Here is a 20,078-nt window from a genome sequence, read left to right as displayed (position 1 = left end):
TATTAGAGTCAACTTAAAGCCTCTAACTAGTCCATATTGATTTAAGAGATATTTGTCATACACAAATATTAAGAAATATTTACCATACACAAATATTTCAAAGTGCTGTAAGCACTTTGGGCTCAAAGAGTTGAAGAAGAAATAGCCACTATATTCATGAACCTTAAAATCTATTTGGAGAGTGTGGCATAAAAGTTGTCAATTTTGTTGTTGTTCTTTTGTCATAAAAGGTCTGCTGATTATTCACTCACACCAAAAGTTTCACTCTACTTCCTTTTATACTATAAACATAAAATCATATGTCCTCCAAGCTAGTTATCTGTGCCACTTTAAACAAATGACCTGAAATCTTATCCAAAAAACAGATACCTTTGCCTAACAGCAGATGGTTAAAAACAAACCAAAAAATTCCTTTACAAAAAGAGCTGAAATGAAGAAAATATATCAATTCAAAATGTAAATATAATTTTTATAAAATGTAACTATAATTTAAATATATATATTAAAGAACATGTTAAACATTTTAAGTTATTTTTGTTATTGCTGTTTATATACTAATTCCCTACTAGCCATAAAGTATATTAAAAATTTTGTTAGAAAAAAATATGCATAGGGTATGTATTAAAATCAATAGGGTCAAAAAAAAATTCCTGTGTACATAAGAACATTCTCTCTCAACAGAATTTGACAAATCTTATAGTTTTCCCTTGTATTCAAACACCTGGGTTAGAATACTGCATTTCAATTCCCAAGTAACACCCTGAGGCCGAATGAAAGAACGGTATTCAGGAAGTGTGCTGTAAGATGTTTTACTAGTATTCCCCTAACTCTTCCATTAGTCTATATCCAAAGTAAAATAAGACAGTTGAATTGGAACTTGGATATGTGTTTAAGTCTAGAGTTCATAGAGTTTTGATAATTTATGATAAATCTTTTTTCTTGAAATTATACTTAATAGGCTGAAATACTGAACCACCATCTACTTTGCTTTGATTTGTAGGAATAAGACTGCCAAAGGACAATCTTGTTGAATTCTGGGCAGAAACACTGAGGAGAGATCTGAATTGAAACTATGTTATTATAATAATTGTGTTATCTTCAATCTGGGCATGGCACACACAGGAACATTCTGGCCTGATGCTGCTCAAGCTGTCCCTCTTTGGATAAATAAATGGCTTCAGTTTTCAAAACATTCTCCTAAAGCACTTTTATATTCTTATTTTTTAAATTGTATAACACCCAGTACACCTCAGTGGTCCCAGTCTTTAAAAGCCTTGTTAATTTTACCTTTAAATTTTCTTTCTTTATATTCTTTTATCGAATTCATATCTTCTCATTTATGCCAGTAATGTTCTCACCCATAAACTCTACTCTAAGGTCAAAATGTTTCCTTCCTCCTCTTTTAAATAACTGTCAATATGGGCTCTCCCAATAAACAAACCACCACCAAAAAAAGAACAACAAAAAGCCTGTATCTGGGATGCTACGTGAGAAATAATTACCCTTCACAAACCCTATCTTCAGATATTTCTGTATTTTAAGCCACACCAACATAAGGTAGATGTATTTGTGTGTGTTATGTTTTTCCACCTTGAAATATTTTTAAGAAGTTGGATATATTATCTTAAATTTCAGTATCAGAGTGAGTTAAGAAATAAATACATTGTATGTAAATGACCAAAGTGATCCCAAACAATCATAATACTAATATGGGGGCAAAGGACCATGGCTATCTTAATGGCCACTTCAGTCAAAATTTTCCACATTCTAAAAGAACAAATGAGATCAAACAAAATATTTTACCAAATTGTATTCATTGGTACTTCAGTTATGAAAACTATTCCCTGTATTTACCTACAGAATCCTCTACCTTCTATGTAAAAACTCAGCAAATAATTAAAGGTTGGCAAAACTTGTCAGTTTTAACTCTCATGGTCAAGTCTGTTGATCTTCACTAGGAGTCTCATAGCTTTTTTTTTCTTCTTTCCTCTAAAGAAAAAACTTAATGACCTTTCAAAATGAATAGGCCCGATTTATGATAAATGATTAGTTAACAATTGAAGTTTTTTAGTTTCTTTCTTTCTTGGGAAACAAAAAATACTCACTTTTATTACTAAGCCCATAATAACTATTTGGTAGTAATACAAATATTTCCTAGTGGCTCCCATTCTCTAGCAGCGAGTCAAACAGCCTCAAGAGAAAAGTATTAAAATTGTGCTATTATGACATAGCAGATAATCCGGAATAAAACAAATCCCTCTAGGATCATTATATCCTAAAAGCTCTTTGCCCCAGTCTTAGAACACGGCACTTTTGAGCATGCTAAAATCATGATAAGGACATATTTCTCTTCTCATTTCACACCAATAAAGGAGGAAAAAAGCCTTGTCCTATAGGCACCATCAAAATAATCTACCCACCCCCAACTATGCCAGGCTCCTGCCTCTGTGGAGTTCACTGGCTCCTCACTAGCAGGAAAGTATAAGCAGAGAGACCATTAGTTATGACATGGAGACTCTAGCTGATAATGCTGACTCACTTCAGGAGCTATTACACTATAAACAGTGTGCTGAAAGCCATTTATCTGCATTTTAGGATAAACAGCAGCAAAGTCTCAATTAAATAGATTGCAAGAAATAAGCTGCTGATGTCAAACCAAGTGAAGCTTACTTTTGAAAAGAAAAATCTGTGAATGTAATAAAAATCAATGTGGGACATCAGGGATGTTAAAACAGAAAATTCAACATTTTATTTTATAATATAATTATAAACATAACATCTTTCAAATCATTTTATAAGATAGGCTTATTTATCAAAGTTATTGCACACTACTTTGAAGTTCAAAGTAAATTTACTGAAACTTGACAGCCATTCTCCTAAGAAACAACATTTATGGTACTACTGGCGCTGAGCCAATGTACGCTATCAAGGAAAGCTTTATCTGTCACTGAGTAAAAGGTGAAGTTCAATTAGGTCAGTTTTATCACTTCTTTTCCTACACACAAACTATCAGGAGAGATCATTTCTTTTCTTTCTTTTATTTATTTTTTTGAGACAGGGTCCCACTCTGTCGCCCAGGTTAGAGTACAGTGACACAATCACAGCTAACTGCAGCCTCAATCTCCTATGCTTAAGTGATCCTCCCACCTCAGCTTCCCTTAGCAGCTGGGACTACAGGCATGCACCACCAAGCCTGGCTAATTTTTCTATTTTTTGTAGAGACGGCATTTCGCCATGTTGTCCAGGTGGGTCTTGAACTCCTGGACTCAAGCAGTTCACCTGCCTTGGCCTCCCAAAGTTCTGGGATTATGGGTGTGAGCCACTGCACCTGGCCGAGAGATAATTTCTAAATGACTCCCTTCAAGAAGAAAACACGAGTGCTATTTTACATCTAACTGTAAACACACACACACACACACACACACACATCTATCTCTAGCATGTTAAAATGCTTCAAGGAAAACACTATATAATTAAATAAATATAATTTATCATGGAACCATAGAGGCTTTATTCCACAATTGATTAGAAGGATATGAGACAAAGTTCGTGACCAGCCTGGCCAACATGGCCAAACCCTGTCTCCACTAAAAATACAAAAATTAGTTAGGTGTGGTGGCACACACCTGTAATCCCAGCTACTAGAGAGGCTGAGGCAGGAGAATCACTTGAGCCTGGAGGCGGAGGCTGAAGTGAGTGGAAATTGTGCCACTGCACTCCAGCCTGGGCGACAGAGTGAGACTCTGTCTCCAAAAAAAAAAAAAAAAAGGAAGGCTATGAGACACACCAAGGCCTTTGCTCCAAGGACCACATATAGGTCAAACACAACATTTCGAATTTATTTTTCCTACTTGCCAGAAAACAAATCAAAATCTTCTCTCTTTCATATTTCCAAATGTCAGAAGCTTTTCAAAACAATTTTGAGGTTAGCAAAGAGAACACACAGGTGTGTGTTATGTCAACTACTGAAAGCAAATAAAGGTTAGCATGGAATCTGATCTCTCTACCGACACATTCTTGTGGGCATTACAAATGCTCCCTGAAGGAATATTACACTAATGCTGACTAATTTTTTAAAACATCCCAAATCTCATTAGACCTATTCCTTAGCAGTACTGTTCAAAGGCGTGACCTCTACTAACATCAAACTCACTGCCACTTCTTAGTAAACCTTTAATGTTTTCTCCAATATCACCTCCTCTGTTCTGTTTCACTGACAATACAACAGGTTGAACAACAATAAAATACTCAATATCAACACATGTAAGTTTTTGTCATGTCATGAAAACTATGACAGCCCACAAACAATTAAACGTTAGGTTATCAGTAACAAATGCTTAAGAATACTGGTTCGCATTAATGGCTATGGGTCTTAAGAAAACCATTACATATTTTGACTGCTGTGTAACAAGCCTGGCACAGAAAGATGGCAACAGTACTTTCATATCTGAAATTACCAGTGTTCAAGCTAGAAACTGTATTTGTCATTCAAAACCTCTATTAAACACAAACAGCAACGAACATGGCATGTTCTTAATTTTTAAAAAATAGGGACAAGAAAGGATTCTTGCCATCAAATGACTCCAATCAAGATTAGAAAAATCCTTCCACCAATAAAATGACCTAATAGTCATAGCTTTATGAATGTTTATTAATGACCCAGAATAATCATATCAGTTTATACCTTTAAAATTAACTGTCAATCATATTAACATTCATTCAAAAGATTTTGTATTTTTATAAACCCCCCTTTTTACACACACACACACACACACACACACACAGGTACACACACAAAAATATGTCCACAGTGAGGGTCAACAGGTAACAAATTATTCCCACAAAACCTGTCTCTTCTTGCCAAATGTTCCTAATATTTTATAAACCTCACAAGTAACTTACTACTGGACAAACCTTCCAGCTAATGATCAAAAATATAAAACTTCAAAATATTTTTCCCTTTTTCTAAGTTCTCCACAAAATGCCTGAATGCTCATGCCCCAGAAAAAGCAAATGCACAAAACAGGATATACCACGACACTCTCAACTTCCGCTGCAACATCAAGACTGGCTGATAACTTTGCTTATATATTTTCTATTTATACATATCAAGTTTCCCAGCATTACTTTCCTCCTCACAAGCAGCGAACCCAGAGACCTTCATTACTAACATTCCACAATGCATGGGGAAAGCAAGTTGAGGGGCCGGGAGTAGTCCAAGTGTCTCTCTACTTAGAGTGTATGTGCAGAATGTCTTTTTGACCTGAGATCCTCTTCTGCCTCCTTCCTGATTTCTTGTTTTCCAGTGGTTTCTCAAAAACTTTGATATTCTTTGAGACCCAGATGTCTTCTTTCTTCCCTCCTGCACACACTGAGAGGACAGGAAACAGCAGGTGTGAAATGTTCCTGTTTGCCTCTCTCGACTTCACAAGCAACTCCTGTTTGCGAACTGTCTTTCATCCTTGCTTGCTGTCTTAGGGGAGCGACCTGCCATTGGTCTGCTGGATCCCATCTCTTCTCACACACCCAGAGGTACAGCCATGGCCACAGTCCCTCTCACACAGGATGGTTTGCTTTGATACATTCCTTCTTGGGTTATGATCAAAGAGTCATTTTCCCAACCTAGACCAGCCTGGCTAAAGAAGGCTTTTACAACAAAGAGAAAATGAGTGTATGGGGAAGAAAGGGGACAAGAACTCTGAGAGGAAAACCTGAGATGTCTGTGCTTAGGCCTTCATGTCAAAATGTAAAAACTTACATACAAAACATGTAACCAGGCACCAGCTCTTTCAATAGGCCAAGTCACACGTGTAACAGGATAACTAGACTCCAAGCAGGTGTAGGAATCACGATTTCTAGCTCTAGCTATGCTACTGACTCAGAAATCTCCAGAATGTCTTGGTTAGAAAACCGGCACAGTGACGATTCACCAAATAAAGACTCAGGTTGTAAACATAGGTTCTCACAATACATTTGTTAAGGTAATACTGAGTGAATGAATTAGATTATGGAAAAGACTTAGACAAACATACCTGCCTAGATTAGGAATTTAGTGCAAGGGAAGTGTCCCTGAGTCAACACTGTAATGCAGTAATGCCGCATGGGGATTGCTTTTCCCATGACCACACTCTCTGGATGGGTAACAAAGAGGGTAATAGATGTTTCTAAAGAAAGGAATCATGCACACAAAGTAGTGGCTACTCTGGTAACTTCAAAATATTCCAAAACACTATAACATGTTACACCTCTAACTGCTTCCAACTCTGCCCTTACCTAAAACAAAATTTGGGAAAAGGGCATCTAACCTCCCATTGCCTAAGATTATAGAGGGATAAAAATAAATCTGAACCTGCCCTGGCCACAAACAGAAAATCATTTACATGAAAAAAATGTATATATACACATATATATACACACACCTACACATAAGTATATATACACACACATGGAAATATAAATTTATAAAGATATGTATAGATCATGTACATACAGAGTACTGAATAGATAAAATATATAAAATATTTTTTATTTTATATATAAATCTATTTATATATCTGTATATAAAGATATATATCATAAATTAGATATGAATATATGTATGAATGTCACTGATTTAACCTAATTTCAGGTAGATTTTAAGGCTGACATCTACTTTTACATATTTAGGGAATATTGCATACATATAAAATTATTTATGAGTTTACATTAGTGACTTTACTGAGAAAGGGATTTGAAAGGACTGAAACAAGACTTTATTACATTAGAGAAAGGGGAAAATGTCAGGACATACAGCCAAAAGTGAATAGTTGTGAATTTCCAAAATTAAACCAATCACAAGTAATCTGAAAACCTGCATTTCCTTTGAGCTTATTATCTACAAAATATTTTTAATTACATAAAAATATAGTTTAATACCGTACCATTAACTCGATTGTTTTTAATTCTACTTAGTAAAATGGGAAGAAATTATGAAGAAACACACAAAAAAAGAGATAAGCATTACAGAGTGGTTATAGAGTGGTGAACCAAACCCTTAATTCCATCCTCCATAAGGTATCTTTGGGTTGAAGGTGAAGCATCTGCATGCATAGTATAATACTAAGAACCACCAAAAAATAGTGTGTTATCCTGAAATCTTATTAGGCTGCTCTGAGGAGATGAGTTATCTGACCCTGAATATCATAAGCACTTTCCTGTTCCAAATATTTCCAGTTCCTTTCGCTTTTTTATTACAGTAGTAACTCTCTCCTTTTCCCCTCTAACACACACACTCCCTTTTTAAATCACTTCAGCTAAACTTCTAACTCTTGAGCTTCTAAGGTTTGAAAAACACTGTAAATTTTTTTTGCTTCTACAACAAAAATCAGCCTGTAGCCATAGAAGATTATAGTTATTTACCATGATTATGATACTTACCATAATCTTTCTGTGTCTTTATAATCTGTTTTTGTTATCATTGGCATCTTTGTGGAACAGATAAGGACAGTTCTTGCCAAAGAGACTTGAACTCTTTTGGTGTGGTCAAGCAAAAAATAAAAAAGAATGCTTAATAGGAATGAGATGATTATGTTAAAAATACTGCCAGCTTCAAAGCAAGTTAGGGGTCACATTGTTTTACCTGCATGCCCTGAGTTACCTTATCAATAAAATGAGGTCGTAGGAAGATAAATTCTCTAACCTCTCTTGTACTTCAAACATATTATGATTCTCTTTTTTTTTTGAGATGGAGTCTTGCTCTGTCGCCCAGGCTGGAGTGCAGTGGCGCGATCTCGGCTCACTGCAAGCTCTGCCTCCCGGGTTCACACCATTCTCCTGCCTCAGCCTCCTGAGTAGCTGGGACTACAGGCGCCTGCCACCACGCCCAGCTAATTTTTTGCATTTTTAGTAGAGACGGGGTTTCACTGTGTTAGCCAGGATGGTCTCGATCTCCTGACCTCGTGATCTGCCCGCCTTGGCCTCCCAAAGTGCTGGGATTACAGGCGTGAGCCACCACACCCGGCCCAAACATATTATGATTCTATGTAACTTCTACTTTGCTTACACGTACTCTTTTTTCAAATCTATAGCATGAAAAAAGGGTACTGAACATTATGTTAATAAAACAAGGATTCCAGATCTGCCATTTACTATTTGGGACCTTAAGCAAGTTCTTAATTTCCATTGGTCTCAAACACTTCACAGCAACAATACTTACACTTCACAGAGTTTGGGAGATTAAATGAGATGTAATCATTTATCCCCTATTACAGGTTTATAAATCTTATTTAATGTAGTCCTCAAAATACCCTGCCATGTAAGGGTTACCACTCTCATTTTACAGATGATGAGTGGACTAGAGCTGGAAGGTTATCTGCCTGAGCGCAAACTACTGAGCAGCAGACAAGGTGGAAGTAAAGCTCTGTGCTCTGCAACTCTTAAAAGCAGTGATTCCTCTAGACAGCAGTTCTCAAATGTTTTGTTCTTGGGACCCTTTTACGTTGTTAAAAATGACTGTGGATACCAAATTTTCTGTGTGTCTGGATACAGTTTTCAATATTTACTATGTTAAAAAAAACTGAACAGTTAAAAAATGCATAATTCATTTTTAAAAAATAATAAACCCATTATATTTTACCATATTTTCAAGAAAACAGTGGCATTGCTCTACGTTTTTGCAAATCTCTTTAATGTCTAATTTAATAGAAGAAACTGGATGTTTGCTTCTGCACTCAATCTGTTACAGCATGTTGTTGTGATTGACATATTAAGAATAATTGGTCTCACACAGATATGTAGTTAGGAGGCTGTTTTAATAGCCTTTTCATATGAGTGGTTATTCTTTAATATACACTAAAATTGGACATCACGGAGTTTCTTAAAAGTTACAATATAGGCTCTAAAACCCTATCAATGAAATTTTCATATTCCAATAAATTAAAACCTACTGTCCATCTTGTATTTTAAACTGATCTTTTACCTATGCATGCATGAATATGAAACAACAGGTACTGGCCATCTGGGAAAAAAAAATGTTTGGTCCACTCAGTTATGCAGACCAGTTAGGTGGATAAAAGCTTCATAAAATCCTAACTTTTGCTTGAAAGTTTGAGTTTTATCATTGGCAATAAATACTGTCAACTGTTTTCCTTGAACTGGCAGGCTCAATTCATTCATTTTTGAGAATATAGCTGCAAATACCCAAGTCTGAATAAACATAGTTTTTCTGTCAGTCATTCTTTCTAGTAAAAATTTTGTTTCATGAAGTCTCAAGACACCTGTAGCAGTCCGTTCTCACGCTGCTAATAACGACATTCCAGAGACTGGGTAATTTATAAAGGAAAGAGGTTTAACTGACTCACAGTTGAGCATGGCTGAGGAGGCCTCAGAAAACTTACAATCAAGGTGGAAAGGGAAGCAAACACATCTTTCTTCACATGGCGGCAGCAAGGAGAAGTGCCAAGCAAAAAACAGAAAATCCCCTTATAAAATCATCAGATCTCATGAGAACTCACTCACTATCACAAGAACAGCATGAACATCACCACACCCATTATTCAATTACCTCCTACTGGGTCCCTCTCATGACATATGTGGGGATTATGGGAAGTACATTTCAAGATGAGATTTGGGTGGAGACATAGCCAAACCATATCAACAACCATTGATTCTCAGTTGCTGAAAAATTTTATTATATACACTTTACATTTTGTCACACGGAATATTAAAAACACATTTACAGAGAGGTTGAGATTTAATAAAATTAATTATTTTATTGCTTCATTAAGGATATTCTTAAATGAAGCTTCCTTTTGTTTCTTTGGTTGGTTGGTTTGGTTGGTTGTTTTCACTGTGAGCACACTGGAGTGAAGAATACACGTATAGTTTGGTTCCTGCTTTGATTTGTGCTAAAGCTCTATCCATTGGTGTTTATTATCAGTGCAAATGTCAATAAAACATGTTAATATTACTATGGTGGCAAATCATACTTTGAAAACTGACACAATAGATGACCAATAACCAGTCATTAGCATTAGAGATATAAAATTTGTAAATATTTTAGGCCAGGTGTGGTGGCTCATGCCTGTAATTCCAGCACTTTAGGAGGCCAAGGTGGGCGGATCACTTAAGGTCAGGAGTTTGAGACCAGCCTGGCCAACATGGTGAAACCCCATCTCTATTAAAAATACAAAAATTAGCCGATGTGGTTGTGGGCACCTGCAATCCCAGCTACTCAGGAGGTTGAGGGAGGTGAATCACTTGAACCCAGGAGGTGGAGGCTGCAGTGAGCCGAGATCGTACCACTGCACTCCACCCTGGGCGACAGAGCAAGACTTTATATACATACATACATACATACATACATACATAAAATATTTTAAGATAAGCTAAGGCATTTTTACCGTGATGGAAGAGAACGGAGTGAGTATAAGAGATGATTTGTTTTAAAAAGAAAAGAATTAAGAAAACGTAATTTTTGAACCTCTTGAGATCTAAACAGAGCTTTTCATTTGTACTTTAAATGCTTTTATTTGTAAATGGCACAATTAAGCTCCTGAGTCTTAATTTTTTAACCTAGCACCTCTTAGATTCAGCCAGTTATGAAGTATTGGCAAATACTTGGGAAAAGAAGAAATGAATCATTAATATGAGAGTAAACAAGCATATACAGAAAGTTCACATTCTCAGAAAAGTAATTTAAAAAAGAAAAAGTTTCTCAAATGTGGAACAAATCAGTCTTGGTTGATTTTTGCTTTTTGTTTGCCTATTTGATAGCTTTTGTTTTGGGTTGTAAGTTATCATAGGCAGAATTTTGTTTCTTCTGCATGTTTTTTTTTTCATTTCACACCTGAACACTGAAGAACTGATTATATATAGAGAGAGACAAACTTTTCCCTAACTTTATGTTTGTTTATGTCTTGATTTGAACTTAAGTCTTGATTTCCAAACACAAGTCAGTTTTTCTTACATGCTGGAAAAAACCATTAATTCTAAATTAGGAAAAATCATGTTATTACATATAAAGGTCTGAAAGATGAGATACACTAAGGAGACCTTCTTTTCCTACATGAAATTATTAAATAGAGAAGCTCTGAAAGTATCTTTCTTATGTGATAAATGTGGTATTACTTCACATTCTACATGAAATATTTAGAATATCCAAATTAGAATATAAACTGCATGAGAGCAAGAGTTATATCCCTTTGGCTAACTGCTACATCCTCGGCATCTAGAATCATGTCAGGCACCTGGCAGGCACGTGATAAAGTTTTCTTGAGGTACGTAGAACAACTTCCCTACTGTGAAGGCCTCATGGATCATCTATTAAGACAAGAGGAACAAACACCATTACCTCACATACATTTATGATTCTGTCCTATCTCAGTTGTGTGTATTTTCTATTGTGATTGCCATTTGGTAAAATCTCTGCTTTCTAAAATGGAAAATGAAAGGGGAAAATGCAGCTGGGTTTTTCTAACATTTCCCCTTCCTTCTGACATACAATTTTCAAACTCAAGAAATAGAGATTTTGGGTTAGGCGCAGTGGCTCAGGCCTGTAATCCCAGCACTTTGGGAGGCCAAGGCAGGTGGATTACTTGAGTTCAGGGGCTCTAGACCAGCCTGGACAACATGGTGAATCCCTGTCTCTACAAAAAAATACAAAAATTAGCCAGGTGTGGTGGTGTGCGCCTGTGGTCCCAGCTACCCTGGAGGCTGAAATGGAAAGATCGCTGGAGCCCAGGAGGTTGAGGCTGCAGTGAGCTGTGACTGCGCCACTGCACTCCAGCCTGGGTAGCAGAGCAAGACTCTGTCTCAAAAATAGTAAGGAAAAAAAGAAAGAAAAAAAGAAAGAAATACAGATTTTGACAGAGCCATTTCATTTAAATTATGTTTTAGATAAATAAGGGGAACATGGGTGTGAAGGGTTCTGAACACAGTCTCTAGTACCAATGTAACCTTGACAGCACGTTACAGAAGAAAGTGCATGGGCTAGACTAATTAGCTGTATGGCTTTGAGTAAATTCATTAGTTTCCCTAGACTTCAACTTCTTCATCTTGAAAACAGGGGTAATAATGTTCACTTCTCACATGGCTGTTGTTAAAATTAAATGAAGTATGATATAACGCACTTAGTACAGAGCCCAGTGCCTGAGATACAGTAAATGACCAATAAATGTTAGTTCTATTCATTTATCAGAAACCCATGACTTAAAACTTGTCAATAAAAAGAATGTAAGTTTCACTGCAACTGCATATAGATAAAGCCACTACCAGAATTTAGAAGCAATTTAAAAACATATACCAGTTAAAAATATGCACACACAAGACTACTTCCTAGAGTGTGATAGATAACCTCCAAGTATTTATCACTGGTACTACCTACTGGTACTAATTCATATTTTTAAAATTTTAGCTAATTGAAGTCACTTTCTACTTTGTTGCATCATTTCACTACTTAGAAGACAATAATGTGGAAATTCCATAGTCATGGTTCCTGCTGGTACTGTTAAGTATCTGTATCACTGCATAAAGAACCAACCTGAAGAACAGTACACACTACGTGAAGCATGAACAGTGACCCATGTTACTGACTCATATTTACAGCTGCTTAGTGCACAATATCAGCTTGGCTTTCCAAGTACTACACAGATGTATTTTAAAATGGTATGCTGTGTGTGCCATATTCAATTCACTTTATAAGCTATTCCCAAAGCTAGATGATATTAGCTATATTTTAAACAATATTTAATATTTGCATTACATCTTGTATTTTGCAAGATACTTACATGAATATATATGTGTATGTTAAACAGATTCAGACACACATACATTCTATAACATCTTCATGGATTGTTAACTAGGTTTTAAAACTGGCATACATTTAATAATTTACCTCAGCTCTTCCATGATATATAATCATGAAAAGCCAGTTAAATAACTTTACTAAATTCTAATTTACCACCTTTTAATAGGAAGAGCATATATAGGAAATATCACATTCACTTTAAAATTTATGAAGACAATCTAAAAATACTATGTAGAAAGTGGCTTGTCAGCAAACCATTAGCAAAGTGCTTATGCGCTTTGTGCTTGGTACGCCTCAAACAAGTAAATAATAATTCATGAAATAATCCATCAATGAATGAAGAAAAACTACTGAGTGCCTACATCAGGTGAAAACTGTTCTAACAGCTTTCACATGTTTTCATATAACTCTTAACGGAGCCTGGCAAAATAGACACAAGTATTCCCGTTTGTCTAAATGACTGAGGCCTATATAATACAGGGTCTTAAGGTGGAGCTAAGATGCTCACTACTGCACATTACTGCTTTACCAAATCACTCCATAATAGTAATAATACTACATCACCATCAGCAGGTGTATGTACATTTGATTTCTCTTTTTCCCAGTAAGAAGGATAGGTTTTCCTACGTCTTCCATGTTCCCTTACCACAAAATACAAGCTATTGGCTGGAGTCTTTCCTTTCTCCTACCGTTATCCCTGTCCCTGACCAATGTTACTGTAATACTCTCTGATCTCCCTCCCACTTCTACCATCTAGTGTTTGCACCGCTGCCTTCTAAAGATAACACACGTGCATATGCTTGTAAAGCGAATAAAGTAAAGCAAATAAAAATCTCTAACAGTTCTAAGGTTCTTAGGAAGGCATTCAACGTTCTTCATGAACTGATTCAACCTTTCATTCCAGCGTCATCTTCTACTATAGTCTGCTCCCTATCCATACCTTATTCTAATTAGATGTACCATGTTTTTTGTATTCCCATGTTTTTGCTTATAATTCTGATTGTGTTTCTTTTTTGATGTTTCCCCAGAACTTTACTGTGTTATATATTTTACTCTACCTTAGTTGCACACACATGTTCTGGCCTACCAACTATCTCCCTCTTATTGCAAGTAGCATAATTTATTTACATATGAGTCACCCCACTGATTACTTGGATAATTAGCTGTGTGACCTCAGACAATTTACTTAACCTCCATGAACTTTCATTTCCTCATCTGTAAAATGAAGATGACAATAATACTTATATATGTAAAATGCTTTTAGTACCTACAACAGTTTGCCTCATATAAGTGTGAGCAATTTACATACTACTATTAGCTACAATCTTCAAAGAACTTCATTGTTTGATGTTAACTGGCTCACATATGCATCCAACTCTGATTTTCAGTCTTGCAAATTTTTGAAGAAAGACATTTAAATTTCTAAGTATTAAGTATTTTTAAAGACTAGATTATAACTTTTCATAGTAGTTTTACATTAGCAAATACATACATTATAATGAACTAAAAAAGACAAGCTAACTATAGCATAAGACCAATCTCAAGTATAATACTAATAAAGTTGGAATGGATTCCTGCAGAGTACAAATTAAGCTCATCCCTCCAATCAAAGCATCAGTTCATCCTAAAATTTTACTATACATACAGTGAAATGAGGGTTGTAAGTCAAGTTAGGACTCTTGGGAAGAGATAAGCCTATTCACTGAACACTTCCATCTCTGCATACAATTTAGAAACTATTTTTGAATGTCTTCTGTACATTTTACTATTTACACAAAAATATGCCTTGTTTTATAATTACAGGATATTCATAGTTCAATACCTGGGTCTTCTCTTCTTTCTCTCTTTGCACTAGACAAATTAACAAGTCTGATCCTTTAGCCCAACTAGAAAAAAAAAGAATGGACATCAGGCTTGTGAGAGTGGCTGGATGGAAGGGGAAACAAAGCTATGGAGCTACTGAGCTGAGAGACAGAAGCCTTACAATAATATAAAACAAAAGGCAGGCCAACTAGTACTACTGTATCTGAGTGCCTACTTGGAAACATGGAAATAATTGACTGTGTTCTATAAAGTCTTTCTACTCCAAACTGAGGACTATGTGGTAAGAATTATAAAGGCAAATTAAACAACAATAAAAACTGGGCATAAACACTCAAGTACACAATGGCTATTAAATGATACAGGATTATATTCTTATCTTTCATTAGCATCATACTACTAATACTATTAATATATCATCTACATACAACATGTGAAAATAAAGTACCACTATCATGCATCTAAAAAACAGACTAACAATAGATTCACTATTAACTGCCTAAAAATCATAAGTATAGCAGTCACTTTCCAACAGAAAATAATTATTAGAAGTGAATATTTACTAAGTTACTGTGAAACAGATCCAATACCTTTTATATAGACTCTGAGAAGAACAGATGGTGAAAACAGTAAAAATTCCAGTGGAAACTATGCCTAATTATTATTAAATTTATGAGGCTTGTCTTAAAGATAAGGTTTGAGTTAAATAATAGCTATCAGCACTTTAGAAAGACACATTTAATCTTATGACCTACACTGTGTAAAGTAGGATGGTAAATTACTTAAGAGTAAGTGGGATGTTCTTTAGAGGAATACATTTATCAACAAGACTACAAATTTTTGGTTTCCAGGTCAGTGCCTACTTCTGCAAATGTTAAGCCTCATGAAAAAAAGAAATATGCAGATGGATGCTTTATTTCTTTGCTCATCCCAAAACATACCTCTATTTCATATTTAAAATAATCATAAGCAGGCATGTAACTTTTCTAACTTTTCTATCTGATTTCAGGTCTAGGTATTTTTTAATTTCCATTACCAAACTCAGGTCCAGGTTTTTTTTTTAATTTCCATTACTAAATAACAGTGATTTAGCTAGAGTAGCAGCAAAAACAGCATAACTACTCTAGCTTCAAAGTACTTTGTTTACTTTAGCAATTTTTCATTCATAAAAGGCTGTGCTTTTGAAAGTGACTGAATATATATTTAGGCATCCTTGTATTATTTGTATCATATTAGAACCAAGAGAACAGCTGCAGTCCAAGGTAGCTGGAAGCGGTAGAATAGGGCCTTGGGGTCTTCAGAAAAAAAACAATGACGAAAAATGAAAATGAAGAAGAAAACTAAAATGCCACCCATCAGGAATGAGGATTCATTAACTATTCCTGTGCACCCCTCCACCCCGAGTGAGGAGAAAACAAAGGCCTTTCCAAGTGGCTCTAGTAGGGCCAAAGTGTGTGAACTGAAAGGAAAGATTTCTCAAGGCAAAGAAAACCAGCGTTCCAGGCACTATTCTAAGTATTTTTCATGTATTAACTCAGCTGCTTGTTCCAACAAGCTGTGGAAAGAGTAGTATTATATTTTGCATATTGCAATACAGAAACTGAGGCACTAAGAACTTGCTCAAAGTCACAGAGCTGAGAAAGAGCTGAAACTGAGATTTAAATACAAAAAGTGACTCCAAAGCCTGATCTAAGCATTATGATATGCCATATGAAAACAGGATTTCCAAGTATCTTCAGAAAAAAAAAACACTTACCAAGCCAAAAGTCAATGCAAAATTAAAGTCATCATATAATAATCAAATATGTCTATATTACTCAAACTCCTACCTAGAATCACTTTTAAGAGACACTTAGTTCATTTGTAGAGTGTTTATCTTGACAATTCACAAAAGGAAAGAGAGATGTGAGTTTCTATGCCACCACATTCTGCTTTGGTCTTAAAAGTGTTTTTATCTTTCTTTTAAAGTGAATTCTAATGATCCCTTAATTGTCAAAGGACTTCATAAATATTCATTAGACATTAAGAGAAGTCCTGTTTCCTGTTCCTAAAAGCTGAGAGAGAAAACAGTTAAGACTTTAAAGTGGCGTAGGCATGAAGAAAGACTAAGTGGAACTGTAAACATTTGGTTTTGTATTAGATGTTTATTGAAATGCTCGAATCATTATAACACTTAAATTCTCAGTGTGAAAATTTTTTTTTTTCCTTAATAAGAAGTTATCTAGAGTATCATCTCTGTTGGTGATATTTTCTTCTTTTCAGTCCCTCATCCAATTCTGAAGGATCCAAAACAATTCACTAACTCTTTATAATGCCTTCTGCACCACTGAACAGTAAAATGGTTATGATGTTGGGAGGAAATGATTTTGATCTAAATCAACAAGACAAGCCCTGCTACTATGAAAGTGCCATAAACCTTTTTCATAAAAAAAAGGTTTTCACACTGGATTTGTGTCTACAAAGAAAACATTCACTAAAATGTTGCATTTTACATCAATCCTACATAGCAGTCAGGATAATATCACACAGACAAACTTCTCTTCATGAAGTCACAGCCTTGAATATTTCCTTGTTGCCAAAACCGGGGAGATGCCCAGAAGATATCATGGCAATTCCGTGTTCCCAAATGGCTTGGCAAGTCAAATATTAACTTACTAAGAACAAATCTCTCCAAAGCCCGCCACTTCTAATTCACTGCTGAAAAAGAAATCTGTAAAAGAGGGAAAACTATGTTTGCTATTTCTAGCAATGATTTTTCCCCCTTATCTCTTAGAACTTTTGTTTCCCCAACCAAGAAGCATAACAGATAGGTTTTTAGAAAGATACTTTCATAAAAGACTCTCAACTGTGAAGTAGCTTCCTTGTCACTATCATGCAACCTAAAGCAAGAGCTATATCATATTGGTCAAATTTGAAGAAAACAGAAGATGAATATTAACTCAAGAAAATGAGTATGCTTATTTAATAGACTCCTACTTCTGTAATTTCCAATATAAACCAAATTCAGAATACTTAAATCATTTTAATTTTTTAAAATTTTTAACTAAAAATGATTAATGAAATAATTTGTTTTGCTTCTTCACTGTGTTTATTACTTTATTATTATTCTACCACCTTCCAAATGAATATGTATGGTGATATAAACAAAATGTAAAAAGGATAAAACTAAAACACAAGTATATAGTTTTCGTAATGGCTGTTTAATAATTTAAAGTTCAGAGTAAGAAACGGAATTTTAATCCCATATAGTTTCAATATACATGAAAAATACCATGGTGAAGAATACAACTACTTAAGACTTGCAGTTTTCCTCATTTTATTAAACTTTATTCTGGTCTCTATTAAGTGTTACCTGACACTTGTCTTCCACTTCATTAGAATAACCAAAATGTCTGACCTTCTTGCTCAATCCATAGAGCTAAGCCTAAGATGCTTCCTGATTGAATAAATGTGAATGAACTTAAAATTGGTTATTGTGATGGTTAATTATGTGCATCAACTTGACTGGGACATAAGGTGCCCAGATATTTGCTCAAACATAATTCTGAGTCTTTATGTAAGTGAGGGTGTCTTTGGATGAGATTCACATTGAAATCTACAGACTGGGTAAAGCAGATTGCTCTCCCTACTGTGGGTTGGCCTCATCCAATCAGTTGAAAGCCTTAATTAAACAAAAAGGCTGACCCTTTCTCAAAGTAAGAGAGTCCTGCCTGACTGCCTTCATACTAGGACATGGGCTTTTTTTCCTTTCTTTGCACTTGAACTGAAACCTCCCCTCTGCCTAGAAACCTCCCCTCTGCCTAAGTCTTGACTTTGCTGGCCTTCTGCCTCAAACCATGCCATCCAATTTCCTAGGTCCTGAGCTTGCCAAGTGCAGATCTTGGGACTTGTTAGCCTCCAGAATCATGTGAGCCAATTCCTTATAATAAATCTCTTTACACACACACACACACACACACACACACACACACACACATGCCTTATCACCTTATTGGCTCTGTTTCTCTGGAGAACCCCAACTAACAGTTAACAGTGTCACTAAATAACCAGGCATTTTAAAAACAAATACAAAGGGTTATTTAACTAAATCTGAACTATCTCAGGCCCTTGAATTATGGTTTTCATGATTTCTTCCATTCAAGAAAGCAAGAACTGTAATTTCATTGTCAGCAATATAGAGTTCATATATATATATATATATATATATATACACACACACAAACATACATATATATTCATAATCTATGCTTTATTGATTGCAATTTTGGCAACGTAGCCCTTCATAACTCTGTGACCCACTGAGTATTCAATGTAAGCTCAGACTGGCAAACCATTAACATCTTCTTAGTGTACTGCAAAGTATCAGTATGAGATTAAACAGCAAGGGTTCCATTCAAATAAGTCAAAGATTTCATCCACAGCTAAGGTATATTCACCAACTAAGAGATGATTACTGATCAGACAGAGTGATTTTTGTTTTAATTTAGTTTCTATAAATTTCCTTGGGCAGTATCTTTCTCATCTCTATCCTCTATTGACCCAGAGATTTGTATATAATAATCTTTTCCAACAGTATTGCTCCCTTGAGAAATCAAATTGTTTAATAAATTTCTAAGTTGAAGACCAGTTCAAGATGCTTGACTCTCCTCTATTAAATAAGGTAATAAAATCACCAGAGGTATGAAAGCTACTGGCAAAAACCTAAGCTTCAAAATACATGAAAAACGTGTTGGTGAAGAATACAACAATTAAAATTTTTATATTATGAAACAGATACATACATATCAAAAATCTTGAGACATTTAGACATTTTTCATTACATGGATTCTGAGTGTTTTAGTATAGAACATACTCATTTCTGGTGACTAAAGGAAGAAGAAAAAGTACTTCAACATGTTTTCAATAAAAGGAAATGGCTATGAAAGCAAAATAAAGAGTTTGAGGCTAGCCAGGACAAACTAAAGCTAAATTCCTTGTACTCTAGAGATACTCTGGCATTTTGTCTTAAGATAAATGCCTTTATCTTTCTTTCAAAATATACCAATATATTTTTTTATTTCTTAAAGTTTTCTTTTTCTGTTTTTTAAATAATCTAGAAAAGAAATAGTGGCAATGATTAAGAACTTCTATGCTCCTGCAGGAACACGGTGAGTTACATGTGGGTTTTCCTTGTTTGTTTTTTTGTAAGGCCACTAGCCTAACTCAAGGCAAAACTTCCTCACTAGGCACTAGTTTACTACTCTACAGTATCCTTTCCTGAGCCCTAGGCCAACACACTCAACTGACTACCAAGCATCTTAGTGACACTAAGAAGTCTTGTTTATATGTCAAACTCAACAAACTCTGAAGTTACTCTTCTTTTTCAAGAAGCCTTTCCACCCTATCCCTTTCTTTCCAAAATCTGCTCTTTCTTCAGCATTCTCTCTGATGAACATCACCGCCATCCACCCGGCTGCCAAAGTGAAAAACCTAA

At 35.3% G+C, this 20,078-nt stretch overlaps 1 protein-coding gene across 6 annotated transcripts in view; it reads right to left on the bottom strand.

Moving 5' to 3' along the window:
• Positions 1-20,078, bottom strand: part of BMPR1B (bone morphogenetic protein receptor type 1B) — a 391,772-nt gene that overhangs the window by 64,568 nt on the left and 307,126 nt on the right. Inside the window, exon 1 of one of the 6 annotated variants that reach the window (XM_054554199.2) lies at positions 14,607-15,109. The exons of the other annotated variants lie outside the window; for them this stretch is intronic. The gene's annotated coding sequence lies outside the window, so the exon portion shown is untranslated. Of the gene's footprint in view, positions 1-14,606; positions 15,110-20,078 lie in introns of those variants that run through there. 6 annotated transcript variants of the gene reach the window in all.

This window comes from Pongo abelii, chromosome 3 (assembly GCF_028885655.2).
Source record: "Pongo abelii isolate AG06213 chromosome 3, NHGRI_mPonAbe1-v2.0_pri, whole genome shotgun sequence".
Taxonomy (NCBI): domain Eukaryota; kingdom Metazoa; phylum Chordata; class Mammalia; order Primates; family Hominidae; genus Pongo; species Pongo abelii.
This window is presented reverse-complemented; position numbering and strand designations above follow the sequence as displayed.